We start from the raw sequence: 12,288 nt of genomic DNA on the forward strand, positions 1-12,288 counted from the left end.
TAATTTCTCTTTGGTATGTAGGTAGGAGAGGCATTGCTGGGTCAGTCATACGGTAACTCTATGTTTAGCTTTTTAAGGGACTGCCAGACTATCTTCCAAAGGGGCTGCACCATTTTATATTCCCACCAGCAATGCATAAGGGCTCCAGTTTATCCACATCTTTGCCATTATCTGTCTCTTTTACAATAGCCATCTCAGTGAGTGTGAAGTGGTGTCTTATTGTGGTTTTATTTGCATTTCCCTGATGACTAACGACAGTAAGCATCTTTGCATCTTGACCATTTGTACAACTTCTTTGGAGGAATGTCTATTCAGATCCTTTGCCCATTTTTAAATTGGGCTGTCTTTTTTATTATTGAGTTGTGAGAGTTCTTTACATATTTAAGATACAAATCCCTTGCCAGATGTATGATTGCAAATTTTTTCCCATTCTGTGGGTTGTCTTTTTGTTTTCTTGATGTCCTTTGATGCAAAAAAAAGTTTTAAATTTTGATGAAGTCCAATTTATCTTTTTTCTGTTTGTTGCATGTGGGTCTCTAACTGTCCCAGCACCATTTCTTAGAAAGACTACTCATTCCCCATTGAACTGTCTTTACACTCTTCTTGAAAATCAATAGACTATGCATGTGAGGGTTTAGTTTTAGACCCTCAGTTCTACTCCATTGGTCTAGATGTCTAGCCTCATGCCAATACCACACTATTTTGATTACTGTAGCTTTGTAATAAGTTTTGAAATCAGGAAATGTGAGTCTTCCAGTTTTGTTCTTCTTTTTCAAGATTGTTTTGACTATTTCAGGTCCCTTGCCTTTCCATATAAATTTTAGGATCAGCTTGTCAAAATCTACAAAAAGCGTAGCTGGGATTGTGATAGCAGTTGTGTTGAGTCTGTAGATTACTTTAGGAACTATTGCCATCTTAACAATATTATGTCTTCCTATCCAGAACATGGGATGTCTTTCCATTTATATAGGTCTTCTCTCGTTTCTTTTAACAAGGTTTTTGTTTGTCCGTTTGTTTCAAGAGTATAAATTTTGTATTTCTTTATTAAATTGTTCCTAAGTATTTTATTCTTTTTGGTGTTATTGTGAATGGAATTGTTTCTTAATTTCATTTTCAGGTTGTTCATTGCTAGTATATAGAAATGCAATTGACTTTTATATATTGATCTTGTACTCTGCAACTTTGCTGAACTTATTAGTTCTAATAGTTTTTTAGTAGATTCCTTAGGATTTTCTGTATACAAGGTCATGCCACACGCATCTTCTTCCTTTCCCAGCTGGATGCCTTTTCTTTCTTTTCCTTAACTAATTGTCCTTGCTAGAGCCTCCAGCACAGTGTTGAATAGAAGCGGCAAGAGTGAATGTCCTTCTCTTGTTTCTGAGCTTAAGCAGAGAGCAATCAGTCTTGTACCATTATGTATGATTCTTTTTTCTGTTTCTTTATTAGATGTCCTTTATCAGGTTGACGAGGTTCCCTTCTATTCCTAGTTTGTTTGTTTGGGGTTTTTCATTTGTTTGTTTTTGTTAGCATTTTTATTATGAAAGCCTGTTGGATTTTATCAAATGCTATTTCTGTAGACATAATAACATAGTTTCTTAGAGCACTCTCCAATGTTTTGCTTGGTGATAGATAGGTCTTTGGACCACTTTACTAACTTTCAGTTCCAGGCCCAAGCAGGGGACACCTAAGTTCTGCCTAGTTGAAGGCTTTGAGACATCTGAGTGGCAATGAGGAACCCTTTCTCATTATACCTTAGATTCAGCTGGTCCTCCACTTGGACCCTACTTGACCTATCTTCTAGCAGCTTAAATGAGGTTGGAAGGCTGATTCCTGTTACTGTGGATGATCAGGGGCTGGAAGATCAAGCGTTGAAATTCATGACAATCAGATCAGATTCTTTCTTTGCCCTCTGGAGAGGGAGCTGGAGCTAGAATGGGAAATTGCCTCTCCTTCTTCTTCTATTTTTCAGTCTTGACCAAGATTTAATTTCTACTCATGGGCATTTGGACCTGGGTATGAGACATACCTTCAACTTAGCTATTTTATACATTTTTCATAGGTTTTAATTTTACTGATGCCGTCAGGCAGTGAGCTCTTTGAAGGCAGAAACCAAGCCTTAAATTTCTCATGGAACCAGGTAAAATCTTTGTTACATAGCACAGACTTGATAAATACAGTTTACTAGTAAATTCTGCCTGTTAGCAACATTGTCAGATGTGAGACTTGGCTTGTCCACCACCACATTCCCTAGAGCACAGAGGATGCTGAGCAGCAGAGTGGAGGATGACCCCAACACTTAGGTCAGACAAGACACTGAGACACAGAGCACTGGGACTGCCTGAGTCACTGGTTTCTGCCATCCCTGTGTGTCTCATATCTTCCCATGCATGAGCCTGACAGGAGGGTCTGAATGAGCGACTTGAATGTGGTGTCGAAAGAGAATAAACAGTGCCATGCCAGCATTCTTTCAAAACTTCATGAGATATGTGAGGCTGATAAAAGAGACTTTGTCAGTATCTGATGTCACAATGCAGATCACTCCACAGAGTACTGCCTGTCACCCCCTGAAGCAGTTTGAAGAGAGATATTGACAAAGCATGGCACGATGGCATTATTAAATGACAGTGCCACACATACCCCCCAGAATGTGACACATGCCACCCTCAGCTCACAGAAGTCATACTGCCAGGAGTCTTCTTATCAGTGATGATAACATGACAGAGCTTTTGAGTTAAGACATCCTCTCCTCTCCTCTCCTCCAAACCACCCCCAAAAATTCTGATTTGGACATTCACTCCCATAGAAACCAGAACACTCTGCTTACTAACCAAAGATAAGCAATAGTTCTTTTTGTTTGCAAGTATTAAATCCATGTAAATCACTTTAGATCACTTAGCACAGTCCCTGGCATGTGCTCAATGCCCACTGCACGTTCACTCCTGCTTTACTATTATTCTTATGGCGCTTTCAGGGTATCCATCTCTGAATCTAAGTTCCCAGGCTGGGCAATCCCTTCAGCTGGGTTTATTTGGTAAAAATGAGTGGGGATTTTTTGGGGGAGGGGTTTCTTTTAGAGAGCTAAGAGCCATTTTGCACAAACTGCACCCTGCACACACAGCAGAAATGAATTGCTCACCTGAGTTAATGGGCATGTATGTAGCACAGGGACTGAGCAAGACAGGTGCTAATCAATATTCATTTCTGGAAAGATGAGGCGCCCATAACACATCAGATGTTGTTCTTGATGCTGGGAATACAAATGTGCGTAAGCCAGTCTCTACCTTTGAGGAGCTCACCTATGAGCAGAGAAGTCAGGGTATACACACCCTTCCACGGGGGAGTGGCGTGGACGGCACTGACAGAGGGGCCAGCAGGAGGAGGGCTTCCCAAGCAGAGAGGGTGACATTCCCAAGGATCTAGAAGGATGAATAATTCATCAGGCAGGCAAGGAGAGAAACCCCCAGAATCTGTTTCTTTATCTGTAATTTGAGAATAAAAACAACAGCTTTCTTACAGGAAGCAGGACAGTCTAATGGCAAAAAGGTGTGGCCTCCGAACAGGCCTGGGGTTGCTTCTTGCTCTGCCACCAAGATTTTGGGAAGTAACAGCAACAATAAAAATAGCAACTAACACTGAAGCCAAAGTTGGGTTTTTTTGGTCTGCAAAAATGGGACAATAGCAACAGAACGTGCTTTTAAAAAGACACACGTAAAACATTTGACACAATGCCTGGCATGTATAACACACCTAGCAAATGCTACTGTTACTACTGTCACAGGGAGCTGGTGAGGACTGAATGAGATATGGAATAATGGTTTGTGAAACGAAATCTCTGGGACTGTTATTCCAGGCAGAAGTACAATCTCATGCAAATGCAGGGAAACTAAAAGAGCACTGATTGGTGTTTAAACAGGGAGTCCGTGAGTGTGGTCAGGATGAAAGGTGTGTGGCAGGAAGGGTGTGGTATTTGAACTGAACAATCAGCCCATCAAAGGCCAAAGGTCTTGCTTTAATCAATCAGGTATGTGGTTAAACAAATGACACAGAAAAGCACAAGGGATAAAATTACTGTGACATAATTTTATTTGAGTTGAGATTTTTAAATAATAAAATATTCACACAATGATAAATAACTTAATATATAACACATATGAGATATAGAAGGAAAAATTTAAAATAACAATGCCCATATAGCCCCACACCCAAATTTAATAGATGTTGGCATTGTAGTATTTGCTTCAGACCTTCAGGGTTTTTTCTTGTTTGAATAAATAAAATACAGATTCTGCTGTAGGGTCTGCCGCGCTGAAATGTGTCTCTTTGGCATGAGGATTAATTTGATTATTTTTACAATCCAAAAGACTCAGGAAGAAATTCTGACCTTCCCTCTAACTGCTTAAAAGCATGGAGAGAGAGGACCTGTTCCAGAATAGAGCTACTACCAGGGACATCTGCAGGGAATGTGGGCAGCAGTGATGACAGGACTCTTAGATCAGAGTCCGCTCTGTGTCCCATTATCTCTGCACCACCCAGCAAACATTTATTTACCCAATGTTTGCTTTTCCATCTTCATGTGAATTTCCTTCATTCCCTTTCAAGTCTTAAAGCACAATTAACGTCCTCTTTTGTCTTTAGCTGAAAGTGAGGACTTCCACCACTTTGGCAATTTACTAAGTTTTTCTGCATCTCTCCTAGGCATACCTATTATAAAATTTTGTTTGATTTTCTCCTGTTAACCTGTCTCAAGTCAACTCAATTCTTAGACCGGTCAGAAGAACCTAGCATTGTAGAGGAAAATTTCTTCCTCCCTGACACTACAAAAGATTCACAGTCACTCCTTCATGTGTATGTTTTGTGCCCAGCTCAGCCTATCAATAACCAATGTCATGTTGTGTTAGAGAATAGAGAGACTCTTAAATTAGGAGACCCACCTAGTGTGGGTCCTTGCCACTGGCTGTGAAAGAATTCACAGCAGAGGTAGAGGGACAAAGTGAATGGCTGCTTTATTGCTCAGAAGAGGAAAAAGAAAGAGAAGCACTTGAGTGGAGAACCATCAGCCAAGATGGCCAGTCGAGATCTCTCCAGCCCCGGCTCGGGCCATGTGAACTTTTATTGGGAGCTTCTGCTATCATGTCCTTCTTCTAGGTGTGCTGTTGCCAATCTCCTTGTCTTCCATCTTTGTATGGGCTTTTCCAGTTGTTGTCATGGCAACTGTCAACTGCCATGGCACTGGTGGGTCTGTCGATTAGCATGCTAATACATTACAATGAGCATATAATGAGGTTCCAGTTCCGCTGGTCCGCTCAAGGTCAAATCCTCCACCATCTTGGGCATTGGTTCTAACCAGTTCTTGTTTCTTCTACTTGCAGCTGTCTCCTAAGATTTAGATAAGAGTAATTGGTTTCTATTCAAGGGAGGGGCAGAGGTATTATCCTGGGGGCAACAGCCTTAAGAACAAAAGGAAAGTTGCTTTTAATCAGAATGCCAGCAATCTGGAGGAGCGCATCCCCCCTTAGAAAAACCATCTCTGAAGATTCTGCTCAGCCATACATAAGAGACGGAGGTTGGGGGCGGTGGGAGGTGGTGGTGCTTAGTTCCTGCAGGAGAACTTAAACATACTGTTATGTACATTCCATGAGGAGGAACTAGAACACTGCCCCAGGATTGCACTATTGTTTCTTGACTGTTCCTCCCTGGTTTCTGCATTCCTTCCCTTCCCAGATTAGCAACTGTTTTGATCTGTTTTTTGGAACTCAGGGAAAATCAAGGAGGCTGAATGAAGCATATTTCCTACAAACAAGAAATGGAGTGGAGGGGGAAGATTTGACCAGGGAGGACCCCACAGGGTCCTGCTTGGTATTAGTTGGACTGGCCCTCGTGGTTCTTATTATGACTGCAAGATGTCCTTCAGTAATAACCAATAACTTTGAAAAAAAATAAAGGTCTACAACTTACAAGACCTGGAAATTATACAACATACTTGGGGCCACACAACAAGGTTACAGGTAGAAAGAGAGAGGGTGCAGTCCTGGGGTTTTGTTTTTATTGGGGTCAAGGATGGGGACCAGGAAGAGAGAAAACAAGTTGCCCAAATGGTCAGTTATTAAAATCAACCAAAACAAAACTAAATCAACTAAACCAAAAGGGCTTCAGCAGGGGGAGGTGGACTGGCTGGCAATGTGTTTATTCGAGATCACCATGGTTGAGGTGGATGCCCCAGCCAGCAAAGCTTAAGTCTGGCACTTATGTTACAAAAAGAGAAGAGCCAAGTGTCAGGGCTCACACTGCAGTGGATTGCTCCTCTGTATGTTTTCACACTTTTACTACATATGTGCTTCCATAAACAAAACCTACTTTGACCCAGCAATGCTGCTTCTAGATGTCTCGCTAGGGAAACCTTCAGGTATGTGCAGAAGGCAATAGGTCTGAAGAAGTCCACCCTGCAGAACAGTTCAGAATAGGGGGGGAAACGTGTAGAGAACCTGGTCCAGGCATTTATTGCTGTATAACAAATGTCCCCAGCTTAGTGACTTAAAACAACAATAATCACTTATTCTGCTCACGAATCTTCGATTTGGGCAGTTTGGCAGGGTCAGCTTATCTTTGCTCCATCAGCTGTGGGCTGGCTAGAAAGCTGAGGCTAGAGGCAGCAAGTTCCAGGAGCAAGGTAAACATGCATGGTGTTTTTCTGGTCCAACCCCCAAAGATGTATACCATCACTTCTGCCACTATTAATTGATCAAGGCTGTCATGAAAGTCCCCTCTGGTTCAAGAGGAGAGGAGATGGATAAGTTAACCCAGGTCTACCCAGGTTCAAGAGGAGTGTCCCTATTACATTTTAAGACTATGTGTGATGGGATGTGTTGGGGTGACCACTTTTGGAAAATACAGTCTGTTACCCAACCTAACCATCCATGGTGTGGTACACAGAAATACACCGAAATTTTAGATTATTTGTTGTTGTTTTAAAAGCTATGAACGTGTGGGCATTTTTTCTCAAGACAGTATCATAACTCCATGCAGAATAAAAAGAATGAGATGTTTGGGAGGGTAGAGTAGGGACTTTGCATTGGTCTCTTGCTTTATGTAGGATGAAAATGTACTACTTCTAGCCAGAGAGAGCACCTTCCTTCCATGGAGCAGTCTCAGGAACAGGCACAGGGGAGAGTTCATTTTTAAGATTGTTTTTTCCCTCCTGAACGGTGTGAACAAAATCTCTTGGTTCTATGAACAGAGGACTTTGACAGAGCAGTTGCAAAAACTGTATTTCCTTGAAGGCACATCTTTGTTTTCTCTGGCTGCAGAAAACCCCTAAAAGAGGTTCCAATGTCTTCTGAAGCAGCCCACCAGTTGAAGGGGCACCTGGAACCAGGAAGGCTGGGCTTGAATTCGACTCTGCTACTTGCTCTCTGTGTGACCCTGTGCAAGATATCTAAATTCTCTGTGACTCAATTTCCTTCTACGGACAATGAGGCTAGTAATACCACTTTTATTTTTTGTAAACACTGTGTTAATTTAAGGATTTTGTTTAGGTCTGACAAGGGCTTTAAAAGCTATTATTAGCAGTCACAAGGGAGAGCAGATTCAGAAAGTTGGAAGGACAAAACTTGCACCAAGTCCAAATTTAATCATGGTCACTATCCCCAAGTAACCTCCAGACTCCTTCCAGCAGGCCAGATAATTAACCTCAGGCTTTCAATGGAAACTTCTCTGCTCTGTTCCTTCATGTGTGAGAGCTGAAATAGTCAGGAGGGAAAGCTGGAGGACAGAAGGATGCTCTGCAAAGACAGGTGGCAGGAGCCCTCCGGCGTTGCCGTTTTTTTACAGACGAGGAAGCTGCAGGGCGGCGGAGCTCCTGCAGGGGGCGTGGGGGCTGCGGAAGTGGCACGAAGACTTCTCCTTCCGTTGGAAGTGAGTTATCCCCCCCTACTCCCCAGGCTTCCCTGGCTCAGCTCAAGAAACAGCTCCTCCGATGCCCCCCGCCCCGCGCTCCCCCTAACTCCCGCCCGAAGTCCGGAGGTGGAGAGGCAAGTTGTCTCCTTCTAATGGTGATGGGCTTGGGAGAAAGACAGGTTTTCCTGTCTGTTACTTATTAACAGGATGACCTTGGGCAAATTACTGAGTCTCTTTGGCCTCATATTCCTCAGCTATACTTTGTCAAACGCCCCGTAAGATTCCATTTTGAGGGGAAGTTAGCACAATGGCTACTCCCAGGGTAAGCCTCAATAAACAAGAGCTCAAAGTGGACGTCGGGGAGAGGGAGCATTCCCACATGCTGCGGGGAGCGCCAGATGCTGCTGACTTCTCTCCTCCTGAATCATCCCCAAGCTCCAGGGCAAAGCGCTTGAAAACTCCGGGGTTTAGAGAGTGTTAGCGCTGGGACGGAGCCCCCTGGGTGATCCCTGGAATCACGGGTCCTGGGACAAGGTGGCAAGCACTCTGGGCCCTGGGGACGTTGTTGCTCAGGGTCAGGCCCAGGTTCCCGCACCTCAGGGTGCTCCGGCCTGCCCTTCTCCTCTAACCACGTCCATCTGGGCACCCTCCTCGGGAACTCCCTGTTACTCCTCCTTCCCCTGCGGGATCTAATAAAAGCAGAACCTGGACCTGGGGATGGGGCGATCTGCTCGTCAGCGAGGGGAAAGGCAAAGCGTGGCTGGCCCACGAACCTGCGACCCCTGCTTTACAAGACCTGTGCGCGCTAACCCTGAGATGCGGGGCTGGCAGCTAGACACTGGCGTATGTCATCAGGATCCACATTCTCCTCGAGGGGTCCCCGGTCGGGAGCAGGTTCGTGTCTGCCCCAGGTGGCCTTTGTACCGGCGCCCGCCCCGCCGTTCCTGCTCAGAGAGAGGGCACCGTCCCAGCTCCATCCACTCTGTACCTGGTGGCGCGAAGAGCTCCACAAGGAGAGGGGTGTGCAAGGAAACCGGTGAGGGAGGGTGGTGCTGGACGATGTGCCCTCCCCACCGCGCTCCCTCCCAGTAAGTCTGTGGCTTGGCTCGGCTGAGCAGAACCGAGGAGCTGGAGGAGCGGCGGCGCTTTGATGTCGCACGACCACACGGTGGCGCTGCCGCACTGCCCGCTGGCGGAGGCGCGGGACCGGGGGAGCCCTGGGCGCGGGGAGCCTAGCGCCGCAACTGATGCTTTCCTCTGCCCCTCCCTGGGGACTAGGCCGGGTACCCCGGGACCTGCACGGTCCGAAGGCAAGGGGAGGCTCATTCTACCACGTCCCCTCCCACGCCACATACACGTGCTTTCTGGATATCTTCGCTCACACAGACCCTGGGGGCTGAGCCCCTAAGAAGTCATCTAGGCTAACGTGCCTTCCTTTACAAATAGGGAAACTTGAGGTCCAAAGAATTAAGAATGCTGCCTAATTTAGTCTCAGCTTAGAAACCCCAGGGAAGCCACTCTCCTGTCCTGTAAAGAAAGAGGGTACGACCAAGGGAAAGGGGAGGACCCACTAGGGATTTTTTTCCTGGCCTTACCTTGATGACCTCCTCCTGCAGCCCAGGAGGTCGAATTGATCCCGTTTTACATATGAGGAAATGAGGCTCAATATTGGCCAAAGTCACACTGCTCAGAGGTGGTATTTAACCCCAGGACTGTTTTCCACCAAGTCTGTGAACTTCCTGCCACAGACCCCTGCCTCCTACATCCCTGTCTATCAGATATACCTTTTTATTTTTTCGCAAAGACCTACACCTACACATCTGCAGGTATCTGTGACTGAAAAGGACGCTTACCCTTGATTAGTGTGATGCACTGTATTTTCTTCTTTTATTCTATGTCTTCTCTACCTTTCTTTCAATGCTGGGCTTGATCTGATAAAATGCTATCACTACTCACTAGTGGGTCCTGAGTTACAGTTTGACAAACACCATCATAGGTGCTGTCTGGGTTCTTCCAGCTGTAACAAAAGAAAATCAATGGAAAACTGTCCATGTAAGAGGCCAAAGCCAAGACTAAGTAAAGGTGTGGGGAAGCTGTGTTTCTCTGGGAACCACCTGGAGATGTTGTTAAAGGGCGGATTCTGAGTGGGTCTGGGATGGGACCTGCTCTTGCATTTCCAACAAGCTCCCAGGCAATGCTGATCACCTCACACTCAGAGCAGCTGGGTGTACTCACAGCCTCACCATCAAGGATGCTACAGTAAAAGGAATTCTGGGATCAAATCTGGCCATACATGCAATGCAAACATTTATCAATAAGTAGGAACAAAAACTAAGTTCAGCCTGTCCCTGCAAAGTCCCAACCCTCTGTCCTTTTAAGCCATTCACCGAGAACCTTGAGGAAGGGTTCTGTGGCAGGGAGGCTGAAGCCCAGTCTCCCTTCTCTCATGGTAATGGAGCTGAAGGTAAACAGATGCTGTTCACACAGACGCTTTCTCCCTCTGGTCTCCTTCCACCCAGGGTGGATCTGTGATGAAGTCCGAGCTGATGGGATGTGAGCACGAGGGATATATTCAACTCCCAGGCTATCTCCTGGGACATAGCCCAACTTACCCACTTAAAAGACAACCTAAAACATATACTCCGATGTGTACTCCAAGCTGTATGCACTCGAGTTTTCTTCTTTTCCCTTTCTACCAGTAGGAAAATGGAGATCACATGACTCCGCTCTGACCCTGCAAGGCAGTACCCTAGAGGAAGACAGCGCACCAAGCCGGAGGGAACCTGGATCCCTGAATCACTGCACGGAACAGAACTGCCCTGCCAAACTGCATCTCTCACCTAGATGGAGGTGGTTATTTAAGAGAGTAATCAATTGCTTTAAGCCCCTGTATTTTAGTGTGGCACAGGGAAAGAAAGGCAGCTCTTTGTTACAACAGAATATCCTCATAAACTTAGGTTCATCTAAAGCAAATGCAAGAATATTCTCATGGCAGAACCAACTTTTTCATCTGAGTAGGTGACAGAATCCTTTAAGTGTGTAGAGTGAGGGGCAGGGTCAGACCAAAGTTCTAGACCTGAAGCATTAGATTCTAATGCTACTTTCTTGCAAACATGGAGACATGCCTGTATGTGTCTTTCCAGCCATCCACATACCATTAACACTGCTCATTTAGCCAAAAAATATATATATTTTTAATATTTATTAATTAAACTTTGGCGAAGATTTAGGAAGCAGTATTTGAAACTTGGGGTCCTTCACATGCTTATTAATGACCTCCCTCCACCTTGGTCACCCTTTGAAGTTAACTTGCAGACACATACACCTCCCATAACCATACTGAGGTGTTTTAAAGAAAATACAAATGATATTCTAGCTGTATTTTCTTACTCAGAGTGTTGTTATAGCCTCAGTAGCCATTGCCTTCCCTGTCATCATTTTATTACATTAAAGAGTCTGGCTCAAACCTTGTTTCGCACGTGCTGAAATCCACCTCCCGCTGCCAGGCGTCTCCAATAACCCTCTGGGGGGGGCCTACCTTGATCCTCGTCACTTATACCCCCATTTCTTGCTTCTCCTGACTTCTCTGGATCCTCTTTGGACCTCATGCCCGTGGCGGTCTCGTCTCTCTGCCCCACATTCACATAGAGGGTACTTTTGGTGAGCATTAGTGAGGACTGGTTGGTAAAGGGATTGGGTTGGGGTTACAGTGAAGTGTGGTGCTGCTAATTATTTAAAAATTTAATATCAGACATCCTCATTTGCAGAAGTGTCCACCATCCTCACTCCAGGGTATTCCTTCCTTCCATGCCTCTTTCTAGCTGCCTGCTCTCTGCCTCCCAGATGGTTCTCTCACTCCCAGCTGCCTTCTCTCTGCCTCCAGCTCCCTACGTCTCACAGGGTCTCTCTCTCCACCGTCCCACTCCTCCCACTGCTCCCTTATCCAGAATAAAACTGAGTGCCTCCAATTTGTTTAAAAAAAAATCTCCTGTCGCCCCACTGCCTTCCTCTCTCATTTTGTACTCTGCCCCAAGGCCTAATATCACCTGTGCCAGGAGGGGGAGGGGGAGGTTTGCTTAACACACATAAACACACAAGTAAACCCACAACAAAAGTCTCTTCCTGTCTGGCCAGCTCACAAATAACTTTTTTCCGTCCCAACTACACACAATCGGATCAAGGTATTCCTTTGCTTAAGTCTCTGCGGTGGCTCTTCGCTGGCCTGTGCGCATCACCATTGCCATGGTTACCGGGACCCTGGCGACTGGGTCCTGCCCCCTCCATTTCAGCCTGGTATTTTACTGCTTGTCCACAACACCTCCTGCCCAGACACTTAGCGTTCTCTGAATGGCCCAGCTCAGCTCTCTCTCACCGTCACTCCTTTGCACCTGTGCA

Source organism: Vicugna pacos, chromosome 6, assembly GCF_048564905.1.
Source record: "Vicugna pacos chromosome 6, VicPac4, whole genome shotgun sequence".
Taxonomy (NCBI): domain Eukaryota; kingdom Metazoa; phylum Chordata; class Mammalia; order Artiodactyla; family Camelidae; genus Vicugna; species Vicugna pacos.